Source organism: Nuphar pumila, chromosome 10 (assembly GCF_984573655.1).
Source record: "Nuphar pumila chromosome 10, dmNupPumi1.hap1.1, whole genome shotgun sequence".
Taxonomy (NCBI): Eukaryota; Viridiplantae; Streptophyta; class Magnoliopsida; order Nymphaeales; family Nymphaeaceae; genus Nuphar; species Nuphar pumila.
This window is the reverse complement of record NC_143258.1, coordinates 46,354,685-46,369,848: the sequence shown is the minus strand read 5'-3', so window position 1 is coordinate 46,369,848 and position 15,164 is coordinate 46,354,685.

The window sequence follows — 15,164 nt, the reverse complement described above, 5'->3', positions numbered from 1 at the left end:
TGAACTTCAACCTTGTTCACAAAGCTGACTACAACTGTCCCTACAGTTGCGACGTGAATCAGGATCACGGTCCGAAATAATCAACATTGGTACACCATGTAACCGTACGATCTCTCAGATATACAAGTCAACTAAGCTTTCAAGAGTCTGACTGATCTGGATAGGCAAGAAATGAGCAAACTTGGTGAGTCTGTCCATAATTACTCAAATCGCATTGCGCTTTTGTCTAGTTCGTGATAAGCCTACCACAAAATCCATAGTAACATCTTCCCATTTCTATTAAGGAAACTCGATCCTCTGCATGGAACCTCCGGGACGTTGGTGCATAATCTTGATTTGCTGACAAGTCAAATACCTTGATACGTACGTTGCTACTTCTCGCTTTATACTGTTCCACCAATACTTTCGTTGAAGATCCTTAAACATCTTAATACCACCAGGATGAACTGTATACTTCAATAGATGTGTCTCATCAAGAATCTCTTTCTTCAACTTAGGGTTATCTGGCACCTAAAGTCAATGCTTTATACGAATACTACCGTTATCATCAATACAAAAACTGAGCCATCTTCACATGCTCAATCTATGAACTTCTCGTAACGTATATCTTGCTTCTATGCCTCGATAATCTTAGGCAAAAGCTTTGATCAAATAGTCAAACCAGACAATCTGATAGTTTCGCCTCCAATCAAAAATGGCTTCCAAGCCACGAAATCCTCAATCAACTCCTGGCTTCACACAACACTAGCCAGAACACTGCTTGATTTGCGACTAAGCGCATCTGCTACAATGTTCGCCTTACCAGGGTGGTAAGACAACGTGCAATTATAATCCTTGATAAACTCGAGTCAATGACGTTGTCTCATATTTAATTCTTTTTGAAAAAATAAATACTTGAGACTCTTATCATCGGAAAAGACCTTGAACGTATATCCATACAAATAATATCGCCAAGACTTCAAGGTGAACACTACAGCTGCTAACTCCAGGTCATGAGTTGGATAGTTCATCTAATGAACTTTAAACTGCCTTGATGCATACGCGATCACTCTGTTGTGCTGCATTAGCACGTATCCCAAACCTGTTCCTGAGGTGTCTGTGTACACCATAAAACCACCTCTACCAAAAGGTAAAGCTAACACCAGAGAGGTCATCAACTTAGTCTTCAGGATCTGAAAGCTCTCTTTGCACAAGTCAGTCCACTCAAACTTGATTCCTTTACAAAAACGTTTTGTCATCGATAGCATAATTCTAAAGAAGTCCTGAATGAAACACCGGTAATACCCAACTAATCCAAGAAAACTTCATATATCGAAGACATTCTGAGGTTGCTTCCAATCTATCACAGCTTCAACTTTTGCTAGATCAACTAACACTCCATAACTGGATATCACGTGACCCAAAAACATGACTCGCTTAAGCCAAAACTCGCATTTGGAGAACTTGGCAAACAATTTGTGCTCTTGAAGTACTCCTAAGATGATACGCAAATGGTCTTGATGCTGCTCAGGACTCTCTGAGTAGGTCAAGATATTGTCGATGAACACGATCACAAAGGTGTCCATAAATGGATGAAAGATCCCATTCATGAATGTTGCAGGTGCATTAGTGAGCCCAAAAGGCATCACTACGAACTCGTACAACCCGTATCTTGTTCGAAAAGCTATCTTTGTGACATTTCCCTTCTTGATCTGGAGTTGATGATAACCCGATCTGAGGTTAATATTTGAGAATATATTCACTTTCTGTAACTAATCAAAAAGATCTTTAATTCTTGATAGCGAATATTTGTTCTTGATCGTCGCTTGGTTGAGCATCCGGTAGTCAATGCACAACCTCATAGATCCATCTTTCTTCTTCACGAACAACACTAGTGCACCCCATGGAGATGCACTGTGTCTGATGAAACCTTGCTCTATCAACTCTTTCAACTGATGCTTCAGTTCTGTGAGTGCCATGTAGTACGGTGCCTTGAAAATCAGAGTAGTTCCAGGCAATAACTCAATACAAAACTCGATCTTGCGTTTCGGAGGTAATCTGGGCAGTTTCTCAGAAAACACATCAGGAAACTCTCAAACTATATCTAAGTTCTCGATAGAAACTATCCCTAGTTCGACTGGGGTGATACTGACCAAGAACACAATACCCCCATTTTGCAAGTACTTCTGAGCCTTGAAAGATGAAATCAAACGATTGTCTCAAATAGGTCGAGAGAGTCTGATTTCCAAAACTAGACGATCAAGATGAAATAAACCACCTTGCCTTCTCTACACAAAACTTGAGCGTGATACTCGAATAGCCAATCCATGCCTAGAATGACATCAAACTCAATCATGTCTAGCAAGATTACGTTAACTGGCAAATTCTATTCTACCACTGACACCTCAATGCTCGAAATATAGTCCACGCGCAAGGACTAATCACTAGTTGGAGTATGGACCTCCAACTGGTAATTCAATGGTTCAACGAGCATAGGCAAAGTTCTAGCAAATCTAACAGAAATAAATGAATGAGAAGCACCATAATCAAATAAGGTAAAAGTTGCTTGTCCAGCGACTGGTATAGTACCTTGGACTAATTCTCCCTTGGTCACTTGTTCGACAATGGCCGCGTACACTCGTCCTACCACCGTTCTCTGACCGTCTGGCTTCTACTGAGGCATTCGTTGATACGATGGTTGCGATGCTCCATGTGTATTTCTCTTCATGTCATCTGACTGCTTCTTTCGGTAGTCCTTGATGTAGTGGCTCATCTTGATACAATATAAACATCCTTTGGTGTTGCAAGAACACAATCGGCCAGGATGATTAACAAGACATTTCAAGCAACCTTGTGTTGCCGCTAACTACTTTGTTGGTGCTGGTGCGGACGGTTCTGATGATGATGGTTGTTGTTGCCTTGAGGTTGGTTTTTCTTTGGTGGTGGAGTAAACTTCTTGCCTTGAGGTCGGTTTTTCTTAAGCCAACTCTTTTGGCCTTGATGTTGGGTTCCTTTGAATGGTTGCATCTTCTGCAATTCAGACCAATCCTGCTTCAAGAGAGTAGCTGTCTCCAAAGCCTCATCTAGTGTCTTGGGAGCATGTGTGTAAACTTTTATATAAAAAGCAGGCTTCAAACCGCGAGCAAACTTTATTGCTCGATCCTTCTCAATAACATAAACATTAGGATAGTAGCATTCCATACAAATGAACTTCGTAACGTACTCAGCTAGTATAGAGCTCCCTTGCTGAAGGTCAAGAAACTCTTGCATCTTTCGACTTCGCTTATGCATTGGGAAGTACGTGGCATAGAAAACCTTGATGAACTGCTCCCACGTCACTAGTCCATTCACGAACTTGACTTCTAAGGTAGTCACCCACCACCTTTCAGCATCTTTCTGAAGTTGGTATTTTCCAAAGTCCACTTTTTTATCATCACTGACTTGTAGTACATGAAAAATCCACTCGATCTCTCGGACCCAATCCTCTGCTACTTTGGAAGTTGACTTCCCATTGAAAGACGAAGGGTTTATACTCATAAACTGCTTATATGGTACTATGGTAGCTGGAGTCTAAGTAGGTGCCTCACGTCCCTAAGTGGTTTACTGTAGATGGTCACCCATGGTACGCATCGTCTCTGCCTGACGGCTGACAACCTTAGTAAGGTTGTTGAGAGACTCCATCAGGTCATTACATTGACCTCGCCACACCATCTTGAACAAGTAAATGCTTGTATAAGTGAAAGCACACTTCCAAAAGCACCAATTCTATTCATAAACAAAAGATTCATGACTTTTTTATTACATTCAAGCTCAAAAATACCCTTTTGCTAAGACAAGGTTACATAACATACCCAACTATGTTGAAAAACAAAAATAAAACACTGGCTCAGTGTTTCCATAAAATGTTCACAATCAAACAATCATCTTCATTTTCAACTGGTGTAACGGTCTCAATAATTGTTTTGGTTCCTGCACCGTCTCCACTTAGGATGAGGAGGAGATGTTGGTGTGTACACAGGAGAATTCAGTGGAGTACACTGAGCTATCTTAGGGCCTACGTCAGGAACTTCATTTCGCACTGGAGATAGAGGAGGAGCTGACATGTACCGAGGAGAAATAGAGTAAGAGTAGGATGTTGGCGAGTACTGGAGAGAATTTGGCAAAGTGCGCAAATCTCCCATGGAGTCAACTTCTAGCAGTGTCAGACCGGTCTTAGAAGCTACGTTTTCTATGGTCTCAGCATTACCTTTCCAGTCTTCGTCTCCCAATTTATGCTGGCACTCAATCTCAATATGCTCTCTAAGGCCACAATAAAAGCAATCACTAAATTCATAGGGACAAATTTGTCCCACGTGATCCAATATGCATCTAGCACACAAAGGTGATTGATGTATAATCACTTAAGCACTTTGTACTATTTGCTGAACTGCCTGATCCAGGGGTTCTACGCCTCGAACCAAGTCATGCAGGGCTTCAAGAATCCTTTTATGTCTCGTATATGATGACATCTAACTATGCATAAAGACTTAAACAAAGCAGTAATCAAACAGAAAATACTACAACTACTAAGTGAAGTATACTTACATTGCGATGGATGATGCACATAGAAGTCTTGGACCACACTTAGAATGCTACTCTGATACCAAGATCTGTAACGCCCCAAAATCCCAACTTGAAAAATCCTTTGATTTTTAGGATATTTTTTTTTAAACATTGTGCAAGCGGAAAAGCCATAAGGGAAAGATAGTTGAAAATTTTGAGCGAGTTACAGAATGATCAACAAAAAAAAAATCATTACCAATGGGTTACAAAACGAGACAAAGAAGTGTACATCACTTCATTTACAAAAGGTCTCCCAAAACTGGAGATTTTTCCAAAACCAACTGCCAAGACCGCAGAAGTCCAAAGTGTGGGTCCAAAGTCTACACCATGCATCCATCGCGATCGCACCACTAGCAATCATCGTCTGTATCCCCATAAAATGAGGTCAATACTCTTGTGAGTTGGTGAGATAATATCCACAATAATCCATTATGAAAAACACAAGCATTCATATTATGATGTGAAATAATTAATATGGTTGAACAGGATAATAGCACAAGTAGATCTCACATGAAACATTTGCAATAATAGACACAAGTGTATCTAAGGACAGTAAGCAGGATATAAGTTGAGCAATGAGTATCACATTAAATAATTAACATGTCTTTGACAGTGAAATTAAATAATTAAGCAAGTAAAGAAATTAAACAACTAAGCTAAGAAACTATAGCAGCAACATCAACTCATAAGTCAGTAGTTATCAAGTTAGTTTAACTGTTCTGTATTGATTACTCCTTTGGGTACGCAAATGAACCTCGCATTCTGTGAAAAATACCGCTCGCATTTATTATTCTATGTTATGTGATAACCGGAGTACCTACAAACCAAGTAAAACCTCATGCGGGCGGTCTGTGGCTGAGAGAAAACTTCACATAGGTAATGGATTGCAATCCACACTACTGCAGTAGCTGAGACACCTCAATAGGTCACCTCGACCTCCCTAACTTTGAGTGACTGGAGGCCAAAGGATGCCTTTGCTCCTTCAAATGTGTCATAAAATTGACTGGTCAATCAGGGTTGTACCATACACCCTCTTCAAGATGAACCATTTTGTGAATGGGTGACTAAGCGATTAATCTTTTTAGGGCTACAGTTAGTATATATTCCCTCATTTTGAGGTACTTAGACCCATCTGGCCTTGTGTTCCCCACAAAGCAACACGAACAACACTCAAAGGTCTAGCCTGCCCATTCACATGCTCAAGCCTCACACGACCTCAAAGAGCACTTCGCTTGTGAAGGCAATCATCACACATTTTTTATTTAGGGATTTATGATACAAGTACAAGTGAGCTCTACTCACAAAATGGGCACATCGCCCAATACAACTTGCCATGGAGTTCGAAAGTGCACCCAAAGATACAAAACAAGTGTCATAACCCTACTATGATGTTCATGCCCCCTTGTCATTTGGGATGAGTTAAGTGTCAAACGTGCATCCATGTGATGTGAAATATACAAGAATCCATTCAAGACATTTATACAAGTAGTAATGTTACATATTCACAACTCAACAGTGTTTACCAAGCAATTGACTATAAGCATGATTCAATCAATCCATTGAGTCAGTGATATGATGTGTGAGTGACAAGTGCCCATTCATGCTATAACATTGATATTTCATGTCACATCATGTTCATATACGTACTTGAAATCGTGTCAAGATGTACGACAAGTGCACGTGACATGGCATAATTCATTAAGCATAGTGATATGTCACACTCAAGCTTGCTATAATTAACAATTTTATGCATTTTGATTATGACATTCTAGCTTCCAAATCTGGTTTTTATGCAGAGAGTTTGACAACATTAAAGTGTGGTCTGGACTATCCTCAACTTGTTGCCACAGCGACAGCCGAAGGGCATGCTCAACTATACCAAAAGTGTGCCAAGAGCATAGAGGAAAATGTAGCAACTTGTTTGCTGCCATGCACTCAAGATGTATAGGGAAAAACATGGACAAATATGTACTGCCATAAGAGTGCATTGTGATCATTGCAAAAATTTTCCTCTTTTCCTTTTCCTCTTCCTTCTCTTTCCTTTCTAGCCTCTTTTTCCTTTTTGAAGGAGAATAAAAGAAAGAAAAGAAAGAAAAGAAGAGAGAAGAGAAAGAAAGAAGAGAGAAACTCTTTTGCAAGGTCTCACTTTACCTTTATTTGAAAATATTTTAAAAATCACTCGCCGTTGTTTTTGAAAATTTATGGGAAAATAGAGAGACAGGATTTGCTTGTCGGTACGAGGTTCAACCGTTCTTGAGGCCTTTACCAAGGGTAATTGAATCAAGGATCGAATAAATGCATTTTGCTTTGCCTAAATATTGTCTAAATAATTATTTTAAGTCTAAAATGCACAAAGAATCATGCTTGTGCAATGCAAATGCGAAGATGTATGCTTTTGTGAAGAACGATTCAGAAATTTTGGGATTTTTCAAGTGATTTTGAAATAAGTTTGAAAACATTTTGAAGAAAATGGTTTACAAAGTTGAAATCAATTTGGAAAAGTTAAACTTTGAATCTAGACTTCGGACTTGAAATAGATTTGAAAAAAGAGTCTTGAAGTTCTAAGTCTTGGAATAATTAGAGATTAAAAACTGGGTTATGATTTGAATTGAAGGAGAAAAATTGGGTTTAGGATCTTGGAACTGATAAATTGAGAGAAAATATTGATTTTGAGATTTCAGACTTGGAGTCTGAATGAAATATGATTCTGGAGTTCAAAATCGATTTCTGATTTTAAAATAGAGATTAGACCTTTGAATTTTGATATTTGAACTCATACTTTGGATTTTGGGAATTGAATTAGAAATTCAATTTGGAACTTTCAATTTGATTTTTAAATTGAGTTCTGATCTATAGATGGGAATGGATTTGGGAATTGGATTTGGAGTTGAAAATCAAGATGAGATGTAGAAATGGAATTGAATTCTGGAATTGGAAATAGAATTTGAATTTGGAACTGGATTTAAAGAATCATGATGGATTTTGAAAATGGAATTAGATTTGAGAATCCTGAATCGATCTTAAAATCTACTTTGAATTTAGAGAAAACCAAATTTTGAGATTCAGAATCAATCTCAAAACTTTGATTTTGAAAAAAAATAAATTGGATTAAGAATGAGACTCAAACTTAGATAGAACTTGGAGATTTTGGAATTTGAAATGGAGAATAGAGAATGAAACTTGAATTTTAAACTTGAGTTTTTGAAATCAGGAGATGAATCTTGGAATTTCAAAGTTGAATCAAACTTTGAAATTTAATTTGGAATATTGAATTGATTTTGAAATTGAATTTTGAATTGAGAAATGAATTTGGAATTTCAAAGTTGAATTGAACTCTAAAATTTGATCTGGTTTGGAAATTGAATTTTGAACTTGGGAAATGAATTTGAAATTTTGAAGTTGAATTGAACTCTGAAATTTGATCTAGTTTGGAAATTGAATTTTGAACTTGGAGATGATTTTGAAATTTCAAAGTTGAATTGAACTCTGAAATTTGATTATTAAAGTTTGAATTTTGAAATAAGATAGAATTGAGAAAAAGATAAATTTGAATTTATAAATAAGAATTGAAGATTGATTTGTGAAATGAGGCATTTATCTCAAAATCACTTGAATTTTTTAAGATAATTTGAAAGAGAAATGCAATTCTATCCTAAATAATGAATGATTTAAAAAGAATTTAAAATTTGGAGTGGAAAGGCATATTTCATTCTTTAGGAGAATTGAAATAAGATTAATATTATAATACATTCTTGACTATGGTCACAGATGTATTATAATATAAATTGTATTATAATTCTGATAAAGAATAAAATATATTTTTGGTGCCTTTATAGGATTTGAGATGACATTAATCTTCAATATATCTTGACTATGGCCATGAATATATGTTTTAGATTAATTTACATGTCAAATTCTGATAAAGAAAGAAAATTTTAGAAAATATGATGATTTTCAAAAGAGCCCCAAGTGTGGATCCAATGTTATTCCATAAAAGATAAAAATCCTAAGTATTGTTCACATTTTGACTATGGTCATAAATGCAAATCATTTACTTAGGATTAATTACTTTTTATTAGAGTGGTGCATGTGCCATTCGTGTTTCACCATTGTGGGACTTTGAAAATAAAAGAAAATAATATGAAACAAGTAATTTTATGAAAATGCATGCTTATACATTCTATTATAAGCTGGAAAGTAAAGATTCGTATTCATGTCTAGCTGTTACAACTTTGAACTGAATTAAAATAAAAATTTCTAAACTAAGAAGGAAAAGTAACCTCTTCCACCTAATCCCTGCAAAACTCAGGTTAGCATAAGGTAGAGGTAATAGAAGATATTGTATTCTCAATGCAGATGCTTATGCTTACTCTAAGTGAAGAATACATACATAATATCTAAATGTCATGCGTAAATCAATGGGAAAATATGCATGTGATATCTATGGGCTATGTGAAAGCTTGTAGGAAAGTGCCTATGCATACTTGCCTAGATATGTTATGAAATGAAAGAAACTCCAACCTTTATTGGGCTGATGTGAAGAAGAAGAAGTTACAGCACATTGGGATCAGTTGATGAAGTGGAGTTGCTGCAAGTGTCTAGAGTCTATGGATGTTATATAGGAAAAATGTAGAAATGGGATAGAGTGGGCTGTGTTCATGTGAATGCAGCAGTGGCATATGCTAGAGTTGATAGGGTGTTAACAATGGTGCACATAGGCGGTAATGTGATGGTGATGCAAAAAAAATGTTGTAGATAACTGTGGAAGGGAGAGTGAATGTGAAAGGAAGGCTACAACAATGTTCAACATTGTTGTAGAAGTATGAAAGAGAGGTCACAGCAGTGCCTTGGCACTGCTGTAGGCATGCTTAAAAGCTACAGCAGTGCCAAGCATTGCTGTAGGTGCAAGTGGAAGCATTGCAACAATGCATTGGCACTGTTGTAAGTCTATACAAAGCTACAGTAGTGCCAAGCACTGTTGTAAATAAAGGTATATATCTAATGAAACTACAACTATTAAAAAGGAATTATATGAAGTGACCATGGTGGAGCAATGATAAGTGTGGATCATGAACACTGTGTATTGATAGTGCTAGGAGGAGGTTGTGTACAGGTGGGTGTAAATAGGTCACAACAAGGCATAATAGTGTTGTAAGTACTTGTGGAAAATTACAGCAAAAGTGTTGTTGTGTGGTGTTGTTGGTGAGAATACTATGCATGCTGGAACAACCATAAGAAAGTGTTGAATGTAGGTGGAATATGGTGAAGGGAGTAACAGTAGTAGGGAAGATGCATATGTCATGACAATGATGACAGCAGGGGTTATGCTGTGGTAAAAATGGAATGTTGTGCTAATGGTCATCATGCAGTGTGGGGGGTGACAGGGAGTAACAGGTAAGGGTTTTGATGCTATGTGATACAGTAGTTGGAAGAGGAGTATTTTCTATTTCCCATTTTTGAATCTTCTCCTTTGGGGAAAGGAGAAGAGAATTTTTGCCATGGGTACGTCGAGTCGGACTCCAGATGCTCGCTTCCACACAGAATTTCAAGAACATTTTGTCAATTTGTCGTCAAATACTTGTTGATTTCAAAACCTTTATTGCATAAAAGAATTACCTCAGAATACCTTCAGCATTACTTCCGAAAGAGCAAAGCTTTCGTGAAGAAATATTCAAAATTCAAAATCTTTCTATTGGCTAACCAAAAGAATGAAGAATAAATCCTCGATATGGTCAGCAAAGAAAATTCAATGTTGTTACAAAGCCATAAGTGATCGATATTGATCGCAGTCAATGGCACATTTTTAAAGATCATTCTTGTAAAGACAAGGCAATCAAAATATCCTAGGTAAGAAAGAAAAATCACTCAATTCTCATATCTCCTCAATCATTTAAGCTGCAATTAAATATTTGCAAAAGAAATCTCTCAATCATCGTCAAGTTGAAGACTGGTGGATGAGTTAGACCCCCGGGGCCAAAAAAGATTTGGATCATCTCCAAGATGAAAGAATTTGTGATAGATCCTTCCAGGGAAAGTTCAGATCACCTCCAAGTTGATGGCGAATGTGACGAACCTCCCGACAAACCCTTAAAGATATTTAATTTTTCTATCATCAAGAGATTCCAAACCAACAAGTTAATACCGTCAATATAATCCCTGAAACAAAGAAGGATCGAAACATCTTCAAGTTGAAGGAGTTTGTGAGGTACCCTTCCAAAAAAAAAGAGAGAAAAGCATGAAGGATGATGTAATAAACTCGTCAAAACCCAAGAGAGTTTCAATTCTGTCAAAAAAAAAAGAGTGTAGAAAGATCATCATGAGAAAAGAATCTCAAGATATCAAACTGCCAAGCCTGCCAAGAATCTTCTTTAATTTTGTGAAATTATTTTATCAATATCCTTTCACCAATTGCTTTCACAATGAGAATTCTTTCTTTTCCGTTCATATTAAGGAAATTGATAGCCTCCTTGAAAGAAAGTCGATTGCAAGCAATTTGAATTCGAATCATGATTCTACGAAGTTAAGCCCAATCGGAGGTAACACTTCAGGTAGAAAAGAGGGAATATTTTTTGCACCAAGGTGCATCATTTTCAATTATTTTGAATCAACAACAATTTTCAACATTTCGACAATATTTTCTAGCTATTCTGACATGGAGTGAGAGCTTGTTATCCACTTTTCACACATTCTGGCATCATTCGTCATCCCTTATTAGGACTTGATAATAGGAGTTTTCAAGATTCCTTGTCTTCTTTGGTATAATCTGAGCGCCTGGGCTCTCAAATTCGTACACTTCCTTGTGTCCCCACTGTCCCACCATAGACAGTCCAATTTCGGCTTGAGGTTAAGCCACCAATAATTTTCTCACAAAAGGTCATCAATTTCAAAAGTTATTTAGTCTCAGCAATGAGGCGCCCAAAATCAAACCCCTTTTCAAGCTTTAGGGACCCCAATTTCATTCTTTTGCAAAACCTCTATCGGATTCATTGTGCGGAAGTCTGAAGGTCCCATTATGAATTCTTCAGTCGAAGATTCCATCATTTTAATTCCCGATCAGGTTAAGGGTTAAACCTGAGCTTCATTTTGATGAGGTATTTCATTTTCCCCATCAGGTTAAGGGTCAAACCTGAGCCTCGTTTCTACACGAGGTATTTCTCGTCCCATCCAGGTTAAGGGCAAAACCTAAACCTCACTTCTTTGAAGTAAATCTTTCTTCTTCATTCTCCATTTCATACCTATCATTTTCGTCAGGTCTAATTTCTTCACACCAGTCATATCCTTCTAACTGGAGCATTTTTATAGCCCAAATTTGGTGTGTTTTTCTTTGCCACTAATCTCGGTCCTGAACCGGCTTAGTAGCAAAGAGGGGCATATGTAAACACCCCAAATTTTCCTCATCTATTTTCAGACACACCCCTCATGTGAATGCCAACCCTACTAGGTCAGTACAGGAGTCCAACCCCGAGTCTGTGTCAGAAAATTACCATTTTACCCATTTTTATTTGGAAAATTACCATTTTACCCTTAAGTCATCCCAGACCCTGGTCAGTCGGAGTCAACCAAGTTCATTCTCAAGCTCAGAACAGTTAGGATGTCAGTCATATCAAGCTCACCTGAGCCCATAGTGAGCATGCCATGTTCATTTCTGACCATTCCTGCCAAAATGGGATCATTTCTTCAAAAATGAGCTCATTTCTCACTCAAATCCTAGTCAATTGTCTTCGAGTCAGTCATTCCCAGTCAGTCGTATTCCCCTGAGTCTAGCTTGATCTCACCAAGAGTTTAAGTGCTCCAGTTTCAGTTTAAATCCACTTTCAAGTGTCTAGGAGCCCATTTTAGCTCATTTAGCTGAAATTGAGCTAAGTCCAGTCAGTTGAGCTAGTGTTTGAACTAAGTTTTAGTTCATCTTAGTATTATTGATCTTTGTTTCAGCTCAAACCCAACTCTAGTTTGTAACTTGCTTCACTCTAGTGACCATTTCTCGCCATTTCTCTAAAAATGGCAGCATTTTTGGATAATTCAGTCAAGTCAGTATCTTGTCAGTCTACTTGAGTTCTAAAACCCAGCTCAATCCAGTTCATTTCAGTTCAATCCAACTCACACCTCAATTTTCAGTGTCACTCTGGCCTGGTAGAGGCAAAAATCATTTCTTAAACCATTTTTCCCATTTCTGTCAAAATTATCATTTTCTGAACTGGTACAATGTCAATCCGGGTCTAACACCAAAATTCTTCATTCAGGGTTAGCATTTTGCATGGCATTTCATATCATTTCTCATCATTTCATAACATTTCATCAAATTTCATTTCATTTTCGAGATCCAAAACTCCAATTTTATAAATTCCAATCCAGATTGAGTTTTAAAAGTTTTCAGAAATCAATTTCAAACCTTGAGTTTTCAAAATTAACATTTTTACCGTCAAGATTCTAAATTCGGAAATATTTTTCTGAGAAAATAATTTGAATTCTTTTCAAACTTAGTTTTTCAAATTCTAAACTGGATTTGCTTCGCAACGGGGTATGAAACTTCAAATTCGGAGCTCATTTCAAAAACTGCCAAAAATAGCTCACTTCGTCCAGAAACTTTCTAAGAGACCATCTTACCCCTATGGCTTTCAAAATGAATTTCAAAATCAAATATGGACCCACTTCCAAGATGGTGCCATACTTCAAGTTTTCATAAAGCAAAAAAAAAAAAATCTTTTTCCATTTGTTGTTTTTTTTATCTTATTTTTTATTTTTATTCCACGTAGGAGAGGTGGGACCCACAAGAGGGGTCGACCCCCTCTTCCACCTTCTTTCCTTTCTTTTTCCTTTTTCATCTTTTTCTCCCCTTTTTCTTTTCTTTTCCCTCCTCTTTTTCTTTCCTTTCTTCTTCCCTTTTCTTCCTTTTCTTTCTTCTTCCTTCCTTCTTTTCTGTCTTTCTTTCCTTTTTTTTCTTCCTTCTTCTTCCTTCCTCTTCCCCCTTGGTCGATCCCATCTTTCCCTCTTATTTTCCCCTTTCTTCTTTCCCCCCTTCCTTCTTTCTTTCCCTTTTCCTTCCCTCTCTTTCTTTCCTTCTTCCTTCCCTTTCTTTCTTCCTCTCCTTATTACTCCATCCCCTTTCCTATTCTCTCATCTAAGCACATACGGTGGATGCTATCTCTCCTTCCCTCTTACACTATCCCTCTCTCCCTTAACTCTCTCCTCTCTAAGCCCTAATTCCAACCTTTTTCAGCCCCCTTTTGGTAGCAACTGACCAATGGCTATGGTTTGGACTTCAGCAGCCACTTCAATCATCATAGCACCACCACCTTGACTCAGCATCTTCAAGCACAGTCGATCCACCACCTTCTTCCTTCAGCCGGTCTACTCAACTTCAAGCTATCTCCCTCTTCAACAACCTTCAAGCAACCGTAGCCATTTCCTTCAACCACTGTTGCAGCCTCCTCTTCAGCAAGGCATTTACCATCAGTTGCCTACCCCCAACAGGCGTCCAACACATCTCCACTTGTCGCCATCATTTTCAAAACGGAGGCGAGTAATTTTTAAAACCAATTTTCAAAACTTTGGTCGAGTTTGACTCACAGAATCGTTTCTCTCTCTCGCAAAGGGAGGGGAAAATTTTTGTGATGATAACAGGTTTGGGGACCGTGATGGGTACGTCTGTAAACACCCCAAATTTTCCTTATCCATTTTTAGACACATCTCTCGTGTGAATGCCAACCCTGGTAGGTTAGTGTACGAGTCCAACATTGAGTCTGTCTTAGGAAATTACAATTTTACCCCTAGGTCATCCTAATACCCCAGTTAGTTGGAGTCAACCAAGCTCATTGGTCAATTCAAAACAGTTAGAATATCAGTCATTTCAAGCTCATCTTAGCTCACAATGAACATACCATTTCCATTTCTGACCATTCCTGCCAAAATGGGATCATTTCTTCAGAAATGAGCTCATTTCTCACTCAAATCCAAATCAATTATCTCTGAGTCAGTCATTCCCAATCAGTCATATTCCTTTGAGTATAACTTGAGCTCACTAAGAGTTCAAGTACTCCAGTTTTAGTTCAAAACCATTTCCAAGTGTCTAGGAGCCCATTTTAGCCCATTTCAGCTCATTTAGCTGAAATTGGGCAGAGTCCAATCAGTTGAGCTAGTGTTTGAGCTTTAGTTTTAGTTTATCTCAGTATTACTAACCTTTATTCCATCTCAAACCCAGTGCTGGCTCGTAACTCACTCCACTCTAGTGACCATTTCTCGCTATTTCTCTAAAAATGGCAGCTTTCTTGACAATTTAGTTGGGGAGCTCAGTTGAGTCAGTGTCTTGTCAGTCCAGTTAAGTTCTGAAACTCTAAAATCCAGTTCATTTCAGTTCAAACCAGCTCAAACCCCAATTTTCAGTGTCACTCTGGCTTAACAGAGACAAAAAATCATTTCTTGAACCATTTTGCCCATTTTTGTCAAAATTATCACTTTTGAACTGGTACAAGTATCAATCGGGGTCCAATATCTAAAATTCTTTATCCAGGGTTAGCATTTCGCATGGCATTTTATATCATTTCTCATCATTTCCCATCATTTCATCGCATTTCATTTCATTTTTG